This window comes from Lissotriton vulgaris, chromosome 11 (genome assembly GCF_964263255.1).
Source record: "Lissotriton vulgaris chromosome 11, aLisVul1.2, whole genome shotgun sequence".
NCBI classification, from domain to species: Eukaryota; Metazoa; Chordata; class Amphibia; order Caudata; family Salamandridae; genus Lissotriton; species Lissotriton vulgaris.
This window is the reverse complement of record NC_141699.1, coordinates 796035010-796052911: the sequence shown is the minus strand read 5'-3', so window position 1 is coordinate 796052911 and position 17902 is coordinate 796035010.

The following is a 17902-nucleotide window of genomic DNA, read 5'->3' as shown; positions in this document are numbered from 1 at the left end:
CTGAGGCAGTGGCGAGGTGGGTTGGGGCACCCAGCAGGGATGCCCTCTGTCCCCACTATTGTTCACGCTGGCTGTGGAACCCTTGGCGGCGGCACTGCAGCAGGATCTGGGAGAAGGTATCCCCTTGGGAGATGCGATCCACCAGGTTTCGCTCTATGCAGATGACCTGCTGGTGTTTGTTAAAGATGTGACGCGCATACCAGAGGGACTGGCCCCCTTGCTGGAACAGTTTGCCGTTGTCTCTGGCCTCCGCGTCAATGCGGGCAAGTCATCCCTTTATGCATTTAATGCTGCGATAGAGGATCCAGAGTACTGCCTTGGCAACACAAGGGTCCAATGGAAGGCCGACACCTTCAAATATCCAGGTCTGTAGGCAGCCGGCTGATCTTTTTAACGGTAATTTAGGAAGAGCGGTGGCAGCGCTCCGATCCCAGATCCTCCTCTGGTCCTCCCTTCCACTAACCACAACAGGCAGGGTGGCTCTCGCCAAAATGGTCATGCTTCCCCGACTCCTGTATTATTTTGTCAATCTGCCCCTCTATGTCCCGGCCTCCTTCTTTTCGTCGCTCAAAGCGATGTTGCAGGACTTTATATGGGGCACGTCCCGGCACCGATTGGCACTGGCGAAGCTGTTCCTGCCGACAGATGGGGGTGGGCTAGCCGGTCCCTGCCTTGAGCATTTCTACCTGGCTGCGCAGCTCCAATGGATTGCCTGCTGGCTGGCGGATAGAGGTAGAGACAATACTGCCACAGTTGAGCCGCCGTATTCCCTGGAACGTGTCGTCAGGCTTTTTCTCCCTCTGGCGGCCCCTGCGAGGCCACCTCCGCTGCTGCTGGCGGTGGCGTATAAGTGCTTCCGCAGAGCCCTCTTTCTTACCCGACGGGCAAATCCGTACACTCCAGCGGTACCTTTGGAGGGTTTTCTGGGAGGCGAGGGGGTCCACACGCGCCCTATGTTGGAACACTGGAGAGAAGCGGACATCCAGACGTTGGGTGACCTCTTTCAAGACGGTGCGTTTGAGACGCTGGTCTACGAAGATGGGCTTCCTAATTTGGGGCGGCTGCACCGGCAACTTGCGCCTGTGCCAGTGCTGTACGGTTCTCCTCTCTACTCATCACGCCCGTGACATAGTATTCCTCATTTGTATGTTATGATGTCGCTGATTGTGCATTCATCATGCCCAATTACTGAGCTGACTCTGTTGAAATGTCTAATGTGCTGTGAACCTTTGTTTGAAATGCCAATAAACAGATTTGACCAAAAAAAAACAGTTAGTAGATCGCCTCCTCAATATCCTGCATAAAGGCCACTTAGGAATTGTAACATCGAAGAGACGAGTCAAATAATCATACTGGTGGCCTGCAATCAACACTTAAGTGGAGAGGTACGTGAGGGCATGTGAGCCGTGCGGGTATGCAGACAAATCACAGACCTTGCTCTGACCACCTCTGGGGAAGTTCCCCACACCCCACAACCCCTCGGAGGAGCTGTCTGTCGACATTCTGGGCCCCATCCTGGATTCTTTGGGGGTGGTCAAGTAGGCCATCATTCTCATTGACTGATACTCCAAGTGGCTAGAAGTAGAGGTATGCGAAAAAGTGGATCCCGACAACATCATCGCATTCCTCACCACCACATTCTTATGAGAAGGGATCCCAAAAAGTGTTACATGCGACAATGGGCCGCAATTCACGTCTAATAGGTGGAAGGCTTTCACAAAAAGAAACAGAATTACAACCAGACACACCCGGTCTACCACCCTGCAGAAAACGGCCTAGTGGAACGATTTAACCGAGTAATCATGGGGTCTGTGCAAGCAGCCATCAGTGCGGTAAAAAATTGGGAGACTGAAATCAAGCACACCATTTAGGCCTTTCGCATCACACCCACCATGACTGGCTACAGCTCATTCAATATGCTCTGAGGCTGGGAACCGTTCACATGGGATAACTCTGTGTGGATGAACTTCACATTGCAAAGCAAATGGTCCCCAGCAGTGGTCAGGAGCAACTTGGAGAAACCTTAGATGATCTACACGGAAAATTACAACAGGACACATGGAGTTCGCAATGTCTCATTGGAAAAAGGGGAATGGGTCAGGTTGAAGAGAATGGGGGTTGGGAGCTCACTGCCTCACAGTCCCAGCACAGTTAGCCCCTTTGCATCCTGGTAAATGCAGTACACAGTTCAAACTTACTTCAAAGATAGATGGAGTTGTTCACTAAAGTTGGTGCAGACATTGTTTTATATCTCTAGACATGTGTTTCTGGGTTGAGCCCGTCATCAGTAGAGAGCAGTAGTATTAGAGAGCAAAGAAAAATCATCTGGGGTTGCTGGAAATGCTGCCAAGTTCCTCTCAGGTCACAGTACCACTCACAGGCACACAAGTGCATCTCCAAAGCTCGTCAGCTTGCTGGCTCATGGGAGCCTTTTAAATAGAATGGTGGTTGGGAGCACACTGCCTCACAGTCCCAGCACAGTTCGCCCCTTTGTATTCTGGTAAATGAGTACACAGTTCAAACTTCCTTCAAAAATAGCTGGAGTTTTAGAATAAACAATAATATCGTCCGCATATAAACCTGGTTTCCTTGACCAGTCCATCACAGCAAAAGGGGGTATCTCTTCTGAAGCTCTAATTTTGCAGGCTAGAGGTTCTATATATATATTAAAAAGTAAAGGTGATAAGGGACATCCTTGCCGGGTGCCCCGCATTACCCTAATAGGAGGTGTAAGAGTACCATTTATAAGTACACGTGAAGTCGGAGCACAGTATAATGAAAAAATGGATTGCGTAAATTTATCTCCTAAGTTAAAATATTGCAGGAGAGTTATTAAATATACAAAATTAACTCGGTCAAAGGCCTTGGCAGCGTCTAATGCTATCACTGCCAAGGGATATTCATACTTAGAGGCTAAGTCTATCATGCCTATCAAAGAGTAGGTAAGGTCTTTTAAGTACCTCATCTTAATAAAACCTCTTTGATCTTCATGTATCAATTTATGAATGATTTTACTAAGCCTGTCGGCCAAAATTTTTGAGAAAAATTTATAATCACAGTTTAAAAGTGAAATCGGCCTATAAGCATCCATATTTTTTGGAGATTTCCCTGGTTTGAGTATTAGAACAATGTTTGCCTCATTCCAAGAGCTTGGAATTTTCGCTTCCCCCCTAAAAATTTTATTATATAAGTGACAAAGAGTGGGGACCAACGTATTTTCTAGGGCTTTGTAGACTTCTGCGGGTAGACCGTCTGGTCCAGGGGCTTTCCCTCTTTTGCTATCCTTAATAACTTTCATCAGCTCTTCTTGAGTAATTTCCTTATTAAGCCTAAGCATATCCTCATCTGACAATGGTTTTATTAAAGATAGCCAGGTCTCAATCTCATCCCTATCTGGACAAAGGTCTTCTGCATAGACATTCGCGAAGTATTCCTGAAATGCTTTTACAATCTGACTATTTTCTGTTATAGTTTGATCTGTGCCCGGTTTCTTAATCTCTTTAATATGATTCCGTACGACATCTTTCTTGGCTTTCCAGGCTAGTAACTTGCCACATCCCTCTCCATATGAAAAATGTGCCAACTGACTAGCTACCCATCTCTCTTTGACTCGTTGTGCAAGTATCGCAGTAAGTTGAACCTTTAAGTCTAAAAGATTTTTCTCCCATGGGCCATCTAAAGTAGTCGCATCCTGGGGAATCCGATTAATTTCGCACTCTCGAATCTCTTTTTCTAACTTTGAGACCTGACTATAATACAGTCTTCGTCTCTTTGCGCCCTGAGCTCCCATTCTACCTCTCATAAACGCCTTACACGCTTCCCATACTGTATCTTCCTTAGCTGAGCCCACATTTACTTCTAGAAAAACTTGTATCTCTTCTTTGAGAGTTTCTAGGACTTCTGTATCAACTAAAATTGTCTGATCTAATCTCCAAACTGAAGTGATTTCTTCTGCTTCCAAACTCAAATTTAAACTCACACCAGAGTGATCTGATAAATGCGCGCCTAAATGATCTACACCTGTAACTCTCTCTTTCAATCTATTATCAATCAGAAAAAAATCTATCCGTGAGTTGTGTTTATACTTTTTGTTATAGAAAGTAAACCCTAACTGTTGTGGAAATTTACATCTCCAAATATCACAGAGTCCAAGTTGCCCCATCATTGACTTAACTTTGGCAGTCATTTTACTATTCATTATTGCTCTGGTGTTACCCGCTCTATCCAGCTTCCGGTCTAATACTGTATTAAAATCCCCTGCCATAATTACTTTACCAGGAAAATCCAATAACTCCAATTCAACTTTCTCTAAAACTATGGGATCATCTACATTCGGACCATAATAGCCTACAACTGTCAACACTTCACTCGAGAGTCGTAAACTACAAATCACCCATCTTCCTCTACTATCTACTACACTATTTTCGACTACTATGTCGGATCCTTTTCTTATCAAAATAACTACCCCCTTTGTAACCAGATCTTGAGATGTAAAGATAGCATTTGCAATCCATTTTTGAGTACTAAATATCTCTTTACTTTCCTTTTGTGTTAAATGTGTTTCTTGCAAGATGATGATCTGTGCGGGTGAATCTTCTAAATATTTCAAAATCAGCAATCTCCTAGATTTGACTCGGAGCCCATTGACATTCCATGTAAGGAACCTTAACTCCTTATCTCTAGCCCTGCTCATCATACTTGTCATACTTGTCATATGCTGCCCATTTTTTCTTTCTGATTAAGTCACAACAAGACTGCTCATGAGGAATATTTTTTTTAATTTTCTCCCTTACCCCTGTCCCTCCCCTCTCCCTACACTCACTTCCCTCCCTGGAAAACCCAACCATTACTCCCATGGCCTAGGCCTGTGGATGTCTCAGTGGTGGTGTCTCTTTATTTTACAGATTATTATGGCCGATAATCTATTTCTTTGCATTATGAATAACATCCAAAAAAGCATCTACCTCGTCCACAGTACGAAATGTATACATTTTATTGTGCCACATGACTTTTAGAAAGGCGGGAAATTTTAATTGAGCCGTGGCTCCTATCTCCCTTAAAGGTGTCAAACGCTTTCCCATCTCCCATTGCCTGTTTGCTGTAGCTGGTGACAAGTCCGACCTAATGTCAACTGATACTCCGTCTATCACAATAGATTTTTTCTTTAAAGCAAGTGACAGAATTTTTTCTTTTAATGAGTATGTCGCAAAATTAATCAAAATTTTCCTTGGCTTAGCCCGGTCTGGATTCAACCTAAAAGGATCTCGATGTATTCGTTGTATATCGCGGGCCAAACTTTCCTCAGTTTCTTCTAGTGCTAACTCTTTCTTCAGTAACTGCACTACAAAAGTCTTTATATCTGTCCCCTCTTTTCCTTCTGGAAGTTTGAGAATTTTTAGGTTGTTGCGCCTTTGCATATTTTCCAGCCTTTCTAACCTTTCATCCATTTGCCTATCTTGAGAATATAAAGTCTCTATCTCCTTACGATTATCCAGAACTCTTCCCTGCACAACTTTCATTGCGGATTCCATCTCTCCTGCACGTGTCGTTAATTTATCTATCTTATCCTCTAACAGCGCGCATGTAGCACTAATACACTCTTGATTCTTTCTAGAGGCTTCAAAACCTAAATGGATATCCTGTTCCAGTTTTCTTAAGAGTTCCATGACAGACACATCTGTTGAGGCAAATCTCTCTTGCTGTCCTGAAGCCAACTCGGCTTTGGAAAACATCGTCTTTTCATTCCTAAGGGTTTCCTCTCTCCTTGTAAATATATCTTCTTCCGCCTTCTCTTCCATGTCAACAGTAAGTGAGCTTTCAGCTAACATATTTAATGTGACTGGTGTAGTAGATTGAAATATCTGCTCCGTAGATGCCTCTGCATCACATCTACCTCCCTTATCCGCCTCCATCTCTGTATCCAAAACCTGAAATGGGTTTGGTGTTGAAAGAGTTGACCAATCCTGTTCGTGTTCTTCCATATATTTTGATAAATATTCAATTTTTTCCTCAGGCTCTACTGCCTTGCCAGCCCTATCTTGAAGCTGAGAGACAGAGTCAGGTTTCAACACCAGCACCTTTGGGACTGGCTTAAAATAGAGGTTAAGTGAAGGAGCTATAGGGGTCTTAAACACAGCCTTTTCTTTCTTTTGTCTTTTTTTCTTTTCTCTCTTTGAAGGTGAGACCTTGGATTTATATGCTGTAGGCTTAGGGAAGGCTCTTTCCTCTGTCTCAGCGTTTTTTTTTTCTCCCCTTGTGTGCTTTCACTTTTATTTAACCCCACAAGAATTTCTTTATCCAACCTCTTGCTCCTTAACTGATATCCTGTAGAATTACCTCCCTCGTTCCCCCCCTTGCTTACTTGCCCCGCACAGGTCCGTTGCGGTACACTTTTAGGGTTAGGATTGCTCGTGACAGCTTCCAGCCCTCGACCCCTTCCTCCGCTTGTTGGAGTGCCGATTTTCGCAAGCACTCGGCGGCCTCTGCAGACACCCTGCGCCGCTCGCTCCCAGCTCCCGGCCGGCAGGTAACGCGACTCCGCCCCCTCAGTCTCAGTCTCGGCGGGTTGCTGTATATGTCTGTGTTTCTGGGTTGAGCCCGTCATCACTAGAGAGCAGCAGTATTAGAAAGCAAAGAAAAAATTGCAAAACACACAAGTGCATCTGTGCTGGGAGGTGAAGCAGTGTGCTCCCATCCCCCTTCTGTTTAAAAAGGCTCCCTTGAGCCACTGAGCTGACAAGCTTTTGGAGATGCACCTGTGTGCCAGGGAGAGGTACAGAGACCTGAGAGGATTGTGGCAGCTTTCTCAGCAAACCCCAGATGAATTTCGTTTTATCTCTGCTGATGAAGGATAAAATCCAGAAACACATGTGTCTAGAGATTAACAGCACTAACCTGCACCAACTTTGGTGAAACACTGCAAAATTTCAAGTAAGAATTTAAATTGAACTGCATTTACCAGGATGCAAAGGGGCGAACTGTGCTGGGAGGTGAAGCAGTGTGCTCCCATCCCCATCTGGGTCAGGGTGAAGCTCAGCCAATTATGCAGGAAAGGAGACAGCAAGTTCAGCGAGCCCTTACAGGTTAGAGAAACATACTCACGCGCCACCCTGCTAAGCAACGGCAAGATATGGTCAAAGAGTAGGATGGCAAAATGCAACAATGTGATTATTGGAACAAAGCCAAACCATCGACACACACCAGACAAGCAGAGTGGCAACTGGACGATGATAAAGACAGACCAAGTACAAGCACGCCAAGCAATGACACGATCAGACACAGCAACAGTGCGGAGGGCCACGCAAAGGGTCAGAGTAGTTCAGATGCCACACAATGCAGCACGCCCCATGAGAGCCACGACACCTGTGACTCAGATACCACACAAGGCACTCCCAGTGCGCACAATAAGGTCCGGGAGGAAAGTACTGGGGAACCCAGAACACACACAAGTGAGGCACAGTAGGAAACAAGTATCTCTCACACGCACCCGCACAGGCAGAGTGATAGTGTTACCTACGAGATACAGAGATTTCAATATGCAAACCTTTTCCACCTTGCAATGTTTTACCCCTTATTGTTCCCCCCGCCCTTTCTCCCCCCTTGCCTTCTAAACATGATGTAACATGTTACATTATTTTATGCCCCACAGGGCACCATCAGTGTCTGGAATGTGAACATATACTCTTAGTATTCTTGTTGGTGTTGTGGAAGGGGGGAGATATGTGGTGTAGCGGTCTAGCTGCTAACCCCCACGTCACAGGCAGAGCATGACAGGAAGGGCGGCGACGAGCTGGGAGAACAGCTCCAGTGCAAGTAGCCGGCCCGCACTCTCCATCCATGGAATAAAGTAATGTGGACCTGCCAACCGTCTCCAGCCTCCACTTTTGTGGGGCAGGAGGTACCACAACAGAACCTCCAATATATGAGTTGCTAAACACCTTAATCAGAAAGTATTGTAAGTCACCATGCAGACTGGCGTTTGAGTGGAATTCTCTGAGCCTGTTCAGCATAAGACTGTCAGTGGTACATTTATTCTGTTTGCTCCATCATAGATTGTGATCATCACAATCAAAACCCAGGGAGTAATCCATGCAAAAGGCAAACAGTAGTGGAGTACCTTTAGGCTGTGTTGTTTCTGCCTCTAGGAGTTTTTATGTTATCTACTGTGTAACACTATCCCAGGCCTCAACGTATCCTCAGAATCGAACCGATGCTCTATAAGGTCCACCTCTCAACAGCCCCAAGTCTGGATATGATAACACACAGATTAAAGGGTGGTTAAGTGGGGGAAGGAAAGGATGGGGACATCAGGGAGGGAGACCTGTAACAAGACACAAAAGAGAGGTAATTACTACTAGCTCTAAACTCTTCTCTCTATCTCTTATTCTCCCTTGACACCCATACTTCCACTAACCTGTAAAGAAAAATACGCCGGAAGGAAATACAGGGGTGTTGAGCGTACACCTATAATTACCATACAGAATGCTGGAAGACATAAAGAGGTCAATCAGATCCAAACCTATGATTGTATGAAACACAATACCACCCCATGGTCCTCTCTGGTTTCTACCTGTTATAATGAGGTACAAACAATGGCTCAAATAAGACTCTCTGTCTATGACACCCCTGTGAAGGAAAAAAAGAAAGGAACAGAACAATGTTGAGCAGCAGCAGAAAATATCACGATTAATCAGGATATGCACACATGGAATAGCATTCCAATTGTATTGTATCATAAGCAGTGTGTAAAAGCACAAAATTTGTGAATAGGGACAAGAAGGGCACATACAAGGTTTCAAAAGAAAATGGCTTTATTGCCAATAAGCTGCAGCTGAGACAATTTGCAGGACTGCAAAGAGATCTGGTTTTACAGAGAGGAAATCAGTCTTTATATATGTTTTCACAGACCCCTGACACATTATTCATTAACTACTACATTGTGGTGTGACCATCTCAGCCACGTGTACATTACAACATCATGGTGCATTTCAGAAATATGTCTACGTTCACACTTTACATTATTCCTGATGGATCTGACCATGCAGATACTGGTTATTCTTTACACCACTACCTCCTGACCCACAGCCTTGGTCGGTTATCTTTGAAATGTCAATGTGCACTGTTTGATCTTATCAGCCGAGGCCCGTGTTTTCTGCTTTCCCCATACAAATGACGCACTTGCTATCTGTGCTGAGCAAACACTTTACCCTTTCACTTAACCAGGCAAGGGCAGAGCAAACTTGGCACGTCCTAGGTCAGCGAACCCTTTCTAGGAATTGGCTCGCTGAACTGGCTCTATACACAGGTGAAAGCTAGTGAATCATTAAACAAGTTGGAGTTACAGCACGTTCACTTGCCATTCTTTCTGGTTTCAGCTGAATTTCAGACAACTTAATTTTAACCATTTGTGCAGCATGGAGCTACCTTCCATTATGAGTGGCTAATATCATTTACAGGCAGATGTCAGACATAAATTAATATAAACTACGGTTCACTTTAATGTATCCATTCAAGAGGGCCAACTAATTTTTCATCTTTTACAAAATAACCCTTTGAACCTTAGTTTAAAATAATTTCATCACGAAGCATATCACAATTTAATAATTATATTGTCCATTCTTATCATTGTCAGAAATGTCTATGTTCATCAACTCAGTAGTGACTGTTTGCATCAGCATTCTTTCTTTTTCCTTTAATCTCCTCCCTTGGCATTTTGTCAGGTGTCCCAATAATTGACAGCACACTGGCAGGCAATTAATTAATAGACAACAGCCTATTATTAGTAGGAAAATTGTTATGAACACCATTCCTATCTTCCAACCCCATGCGCTCAACCAACTCCAAAGTGAACCTCCTATATCCCATGTACCAGAATCCTGATGTGCTTCTACACCTATATGATGCAATCTTTTTATTGCCTCCCTGACAGTAACAGAGGAGTCAGGGACATAGGTGCAACAGGACGCCCCTATAATTGCACAGACTCCTCCCCTTTCTGCTAGCATCATGTCAAGAATCATTCTATTTTGTAACAAGACTAATCTCACAGCTTGAAGCTCTACTGTAATATTTTCAAGTATACTTGTCGTTTCATTTATTGTTGCTTCTAGTAGCCTGGAGAATCTACGTATATCCCCTGAGTTGATAGATGGACCAATCCATGGTATCACCCCTTTAAATATATCACCCGCTATCTGTGATGCTGTATCTCTTTGATCCACACTTCTCCTGCCTCGCCGTGGTGCATGTCTTTGCATGTCCCTTCGTACTTCCTTTGTGTCTTTTATTGCTATAGCAGGTAATACAAAACCTAGGTGACAACAACCACTCCAACTTGTTGGAAGCCATGTATAAGCCCTCTCTCCACAAATGAAATAAATTGAGTCACCTACGTAAAGTGAAATGCTAATATTTCCGGCCGTCATTTCAAATGTCATGTTACAATTTGTACTATTGCCCACCTGATAGGTCCCATTACTCTTAATACAAATACTCCCTATTGTGTTGTGTTTTCTTAATTTTAACTTCAAAAATGGTATATTCTTATTTGCCTCTTTTGATGGGCCTGCTATCCCAGTGCTTGTATTCTGAGTTGGAAAGAGCGGAGTAAAGATGTCAGACAGGGGGAATGTTGCATTCTGTTCTATTACCTCCGTGCAGTTCCCCAGAGTCAGAATATCTGCCATATATTTGTTACATAATGTTCCTGCAGGTGGAGCCATAGTTGTCCCTGCACCAGCAGTACTTTTCTTTAAATTCTGCAAAACAGCTATTAGTTCTATTTTTACTTTTGTTATGTAAATGGCATAACAGGATGCTGCAAAAGGCAGTGGGGCTTGAACCAGGGGCAAACTTTGGTCCACCGAAGCTGGGAATTGCAAACATATCCAGCAATTTCCCCTTGGTAATATCTTATTTGTATGATGCAACAAAGTTACAAAGGAATTGTGGTGCATATCTTCTCTGTGGGCTATTTCTTCAGGTGACAAAGTGTATGCAGGTATTGTAGCAGGTGTTGTTGGTGTTGGGATCAACTGTTCCATGGGATAGAACACATCCAATAGATATACAGTAATTAATGCTAGCAATAACAGACAGAATATCACCCCAGGTATGCACATTTTACACTTATACCATTTTTTCTTCATTTTAGAGCTGTATTTTCCCTATCTAATCTTATACTTTCTTTAATTGGATGTATTGCTATTGATGACACTATGTTGTGAATTATCACTGTGAATCTCTACTATAATATAAGCTAAACACACAAAAAGCATGAACACATATAAGGTGAGGCTGTAGTATAGAATATATTGCGAACAGCTATTCGTTAATATTTCAGATGGTCTCTGAGTATTCCTTGGTACTTCTCGCCTCCCAAAGATATGCATGTAATTCTTGTAATCCACGACCCTTTGGTCACGTATATCAACCGTTAGTGCAGCCTTACTTAATTTTTTTACAATATTGTCCACTGTACCTCACCCTAAAGGAGTTTTTTAAAGCAGGCTGTCTTGCCGACCTGTGAAAAAGTTATTTGCTGGTTGCTGCAGCAGCTCGGGTGCTCGCAGTGACAGGAGGACTCGCAAATACCTCCCGGATCAGTTCATCTACTAATTGCTGCAGTGGCACGGGCACTATGCAGATACAGGAGGATTCGCAAATACCTCCTGGATCAGTTCATCTACTAATTGCTGCAGTGGCACGGGCACTATGCAGTTACAGGAGGACTCGCAAATACCTCCTGGATCAGTTCATCTACTCAACGTTGTACTGGCCCACTTTTTACTAAGAACTCCCTGATGAAGTGTGCTAAACTTTTCTTGTTCTGCAACTGAGCTATTACTCCTGGTGGTAGTGTGCAATATACCCTAGTTGAATTTTCTTAGTCAGAAAGTACTCTACTCAAGGCTTCTTGTAATGCTATACTATTTAAATCTCGCATTAGTTGGTATTCTAGCTGATCAAATACTTCCTCAAGGTAAATGAGTGCGTCTTCGTTGTCTTCTTCACTGCTATTCTCAAAGTCAAAAATTGTTGTCAAAATATCTGTTAGGATAATATCTAATAGTAGTCCTTCATCTATTTCCTGCAGAAGATTAGTTACCAGAATTACTGACATTTCATCTCCTTCTTCTTTGTAGACCTCAAATTGTACCTTTTTTCCTCTTTGATCAGTTCTGGTGTTGGCATGTGCTGCTGACCTGGGTCTTGGCTGGATGCAGTCTCAGGAGGTGCCCTCTTTATATGGCTGGCATGTATCCAAGATTTGTTGTTGGTGCACTTCACTGCAGTCTTTGTGGCGAGCAGGACTTGCTGCAGACCCTTCCAGCGAGCTTGGAGACAGTTGGACCTCTGGAATGCCTTGATGAGTACCCAGTCACCGGGCTTGAACTTGTGCCCCTCGACCTGCAGTGGCTCTGGAAGGGCCCCCTTCACGTGCTGGTTGATAGAAGCAAGAGTGTGTGTAACTGACATGCAGTAATCATTCAACAATTCATTCGTCATCATAGGCAGAGCATTTTGGTCCGGAACTCCCCAAGCTACCATTGGCAACCCAGTGACAATTTCGTGTGCACTGAGTTTGGTCTTGGCATCTGGTGTGCTCCTCATGCTCATTAGGGCAATAGGTAAGGCATCCATCCAGGTCAATTTTGTGTCAGCACATATTTTTGCTATCTTGCTCTTGAGCACGCCATTTTTTCTTTCTACTGCACCAGCGGCCTCTGGATGATAGGCGCAGTGTAGCTCCTGCTGTATTCGCAAGGCTTTGCATGTCAGTTTTATTATTTCATTACAGAAGTGACTGCCATTGTCTGAAAATATTGTATTTGGGACCCCAAAACGTGGGATCAACTCCTTTATCAGGCACTTGGCTGTTGAGATGGCATCATTGTGTTTTACCCGGTATGCCTCTATCCATTTTAAATACATGCACACCACCACCAGGATATACCTATACTTATTTGTAGGTGGCATCTCCACATAGTCTATCTGCAGAGCTTCAAATGGCATTGTTGGTTTTTGAAAGTGGCCGTTGGGTACTGGAGCAGTCTTACCCACATTGTACTGTGCACATACCATACATCTTTGACATATTTCCTGTGCTGTTTTCCTTATATTCTTGTTCACCCAGAACTTGTCCATGCAATTTACTATGGCATCCCTGCATATGTGTGCCGGGCCATGCATGGCCAAACACATGGAGTAGACCATCCTGTCTGGTAACATATATTTCTCCTTGGTGTCATTCATCCAACATCCTTGAACAAATGACCCGTCCTTTGACCAACCCATCTGTTCTTCTGCTGTTGCTCCTTGTTGCATTAGTCTTATACCTTCAGTTGTTAGATCTAGTGACTTCACTTCATCAGGTAATTCTTGGGCCGTTAGTACCAGTGCTGAATTATTTCTTGCTGTCTGTTTTGCTGTTATGTCAGCAAATGCATTTCCCTGGCCTACCTTGTCTGTAACCTTCTTGTGAGCACTGCATTTAACTATGGCCAATTTCTTTGGAAGTGCCAGGGAGTTAAGTAATTTGGTGATAAGCACTCCGTGCTGTATCTTTGTGCCTTGTGAGGTAATAAAACATCTTTCCTTCCAGAGTCTTCCAAAGGAATGTGCCACATTAAAGGCATATTGGCTGTCTGTGTATATGTTAACACACCTCCCTTCAGATAATTCACAAGCTCGTGTGAGTGCCACAAGTTCTGCTGCTTGTGCAGACAACTCAGGTATCTTACAGGACTCAACTACAGTTTTATTTGTTACAACTGCATAGGCTGCTGATGTATTTCCATCCTCTGTTCTAAGGCAGGAACCATCCACCCACAATTCTCCTTCAGCATCTGCATAGGGTGTATCAGTCATATCTATTCAACCTTTTGTTTGCTCCTCAGTTAACAAAATACAATCATGGTCTGAGTCCACTAGATCATCAGTGGGAATAGGTAACAGAGTGGCAGGGTTAAGAACATTGCACTTGTGAAGTGTCACATGTGCTGCAAATAAACAGATCTCATACTGCGTGAGCCTGGCATTTGTGAGGTGCTGCGTACGTGTCTTATTCAGTATCAGCTCTACGGCATGTGGAACATAGACATCAACTTCATGTCCCATTATTATGCTTTCTGCACGTTGTAGTGATAAGGCAGTTGCTGCAACAGAACGTATACAGGAAGGTAAAGCCTTGGCTACAGTATCCAAGGTGGCAGAGAAATATGCGCATGGTCTTTTGTGGTCACCAAACTGTTGGCATAGAACCCCAAGAGCACTCCCGTCAGACTCATGAACATAGAGTTGGAAAGCCTTAGAATAGTCTGGTAGGCCTAAAGCAGGAGCAGAGCAGAGAGCTTGCCAAACGGCAAGGAAGCTTTGTTCTTGTTCCGGCAACCACTGAAGCGGTTCGGGTGTGTCCTTGTGGGTCAGGGCCAATAAGGGTTTTGAAATCAAGGAGAAGTTAGCAATCCAATGTCGACAATAACTGGCCATACCAAAAAAGGCTTGTACCTGTTTTTGGGTGCGTGGCACTGGTGTCTGTAGAATCAATTTAATGCGCTTATCATCCAATCTTCTCTGCCCTTTCGACAGGATGTGTCCTAGGTAGGATACTTCCTGTTGAACAAATTGTATCTTTTCTGGTGAAGCTTTGTGACCACGTTAAGCTAAGAAATTTAACAAATTAATGGTGTCAGTTGTACATTGTGTCTCAGAGATGCTACCAAGCAGCAGGTCATCTATATATTGTATTAGCACAGAATTAGGTGATAAATTGAATGTGTCTAGTTCTCTTTTCAAGGCCTTGTTGTAAATGCTCGGGCTTTCTGTGAACCCTTGAGGTATTCTACAGAAACAGAATGTTCTCCCGCTTACAGAGAATGAAAAGAGGTACATGCTATCCTCATCTACTGGAATTGAGAAGAAGGCATTTTTTAAATCCACTACAGAAAAATATGTCATTTCTGGTGACAATGTTGACAATATTGATACTACATTTGGGACAACCGGGAACTGTGGCACCACAATTTTATTAATTTCTCGGAGATCAACTATGAATCTGTAACTTTTTTCATCAGTATTTCCATCGCCTTTTTTTAAGACTGGAAATATAGGGCTGTTACAAGGGCTGCCTGATATTTCTTTAACACTCCCTTCTTTTAGTAAGTCAGCTACTATATCCTGCAATCCCTTTAGACCCTCTGGAGCTATTTTGTACTGTGGTATTCTTGGTAATTTCACATTGTTTGACTGTAATTTTTACAGGTGTGATGTTCATTTTCCCAGTGTCATTTTTGTGTTTTGCCCATATCCTTGAATCTATCTGATCCATTATTTGTGCTGTAATATTTTGTATTCCTATTGATAGGAAACAGTTGCCCATTTCCTGTGCCATTGGTCCATCTACTTCCAAGAAAACTCCGTCTGCAGTGCACTTAATTGTGGCATTCATCTTTTTTAGCAAGTCCAATCCCAACAAATTAAATGCACATTTGTCTGATATAAGGAATGAATGCGTGTCCTGAATTGGGCCTATACTGTATTTCAAGGGTGCTGAAATTGGGCTTGTTACAAGTATGTTGGTGAATCCCACTGACTTATTTATTTTTCCAGAGAGAGGAACATCTGGAAACTTTTTCTTTGTTAAGGAGGAATTGGTGGCCCCTGTATACATTAGTAATTCCACAGGTGTACCTTCAATCTTACCCCTCACATATGGTCCAGTGGGATCTACAGGAATCACCATCCTCTGTATTAACTCTCTCGGGCCTCCCTATCGTGCATAATAGTCCCATTCCCCTTGGGGCCCTTCCTGATATATTCCATCATAAGGGTGATGCAACTGCATTTTTGGTATTTGTTCATTATCAAAGAAATTTGTGTTGGGGGGATACCCTGTTGGGCCAGGTTGTGAGTCACGTCCTTGCTGTTGATATCCAGCTCTTCCCATGCTCCTTCCCCGGCCTCTTGATCTCCCCATCCCACCCCCTCTTTGTGACTGTTTGACAGGGTGTGGGCATTGAGCTCTCCAGTGATCATGTTCCCCACAATTAAAGCATCCATGTGTGTGTGTTTGTTCATTTGTGGTGGTATGCTGTGTAGGGGGAGCCGAAAATGACCTTTGTGGGCCTCCACGGCCTCTTCCTCTCCCCCTGCTTCTTTGTCCTCTGCCGCTATACTGGTTTGCTTGCTGAATCAAAACTTTTGTTTTTAACTCTTTATTTTGTTATTTTTACTTTCCAAATCTTTTTTTCCTAGCATTTCGTCAAAAGTCAAAAGTAACTTTATTTCGATTGAATTTACAATCATAAAAAGTACATTTAAAAACGAATATTTATAACAGTATAAAAAAAACATTTGCTCGTTAATTACAAAAGAAAGCAGAGCGCTATTGCTTCAAAACAATAAGAAATCGTTCAAGTTCAACTAAACACTGACACTCTATGCACAAATATATTATCACAGTAGTCATTTGCGCGGAAATAAGGTCTTAAGGGGCAGTGGCCAGTAATTGGGAATGGATTTTCAAGCAGGCTTTGAGGTAGCAGGCTACAGTTTTGGCAACATACAGGGTGTCTAAGTATTGAAGTGCCAAAAGAGCCGGTCTGCATCTTCTCAATCCTAAGTGCCGGAGAAGTGGGACCAGCCAACGTTTCCGCGGGGTCTCGTAAAGACCGCAGAAGAAGGTTACATGCAGGGTTGACTGGCGAGTGTGACCATCACATGGGCAGTTAGGTATTTCACGTGACCAAATAGAGGGCACAGGCAGTGAGACAAGGCGATAAAATACATCAAACCGAAATCTGGTTAAAACATATCTCTCATAATTAGACAGAAAAAAAGACAGATAAGGTTGAATGCCATAGGAGGATTGAATCATCGTTAAATGAACATTTGACTTTTTACCAAGTTCTGAACACAGACGTAAATCGCTTAAATGGGCGACACATAGTTTTTTCAAAGTTTTTCTAGGTATAGCCAATAGAGATTCAGGGCCAGTGAAATATGCAGGACAATTCAAATCATTCAAAAATTTGAAAACATATAACAGCCAGGGAATTTTTTTCCAATAGGTCAGTGTGAGACAGTCAGATATTAGTGACCTAGTAAGATGACATTGCTCCTGGGTCCATATACGATGCCATAGGAGAATCGGCTGGTATCTAATGATGTCAGTTAGATACTCCCAGCCGAGCTCCATATGGGTGCCGTAAGTAGGAGCACTTCGGGGAAGGGCTAATATATATTTCAAAAAATCATTTTCGATAATTTGAAGCTCGTCTGCGGGCATATAGCCCCATACACCAGCCCCGTACGTGGCCACGCTCATGCATTTAGCTTGGTAGATCTTCAAAATCACAGCAGGGGCGGGCTTGCCCAGTTTCCGTGAGAATGAGGTCAACGCCGATGTTGTGCGTTGAAACTGCAATTTCTTGCTGGAAATGGCAGGTTTCCAGGTCAGATGTTTATCAATGAGAATACCTAGATAAGGGTAGGTGTTAGCAGTTTCTAACCTGGTCTTCTCAATAAAAGGAGATTTGCATTTTTGGGCTTTCTTGCCAATATTCATAACAAAAGTCTTGGACTTATTAACTTTAAGTCCAAGGGAAAGCATGAATTGGCAGTATTTATCTAGTTGAATCTGGAGTTGGTTAGGTGTCCTTGCTAGGATGACAGAATCGTCTGCATATAATAATGCAGGGATTGGGCGGATGTTTAAGCAGGGGAGCTCTTTACTGTCAGCTAGCATCGCTTGCTCCAGTCCATTAGTGTAGATGTTAAATAAGAATGGAGCAAGGACGCATCCCTGCCTAACTCCTTTTGCAATGTTAAAGGATTCAGAAAGCTCCCCTTTGATGCCGTATCTCACACAAGCTTTTGCATCCGAGTATAACTCTCGGAGGAA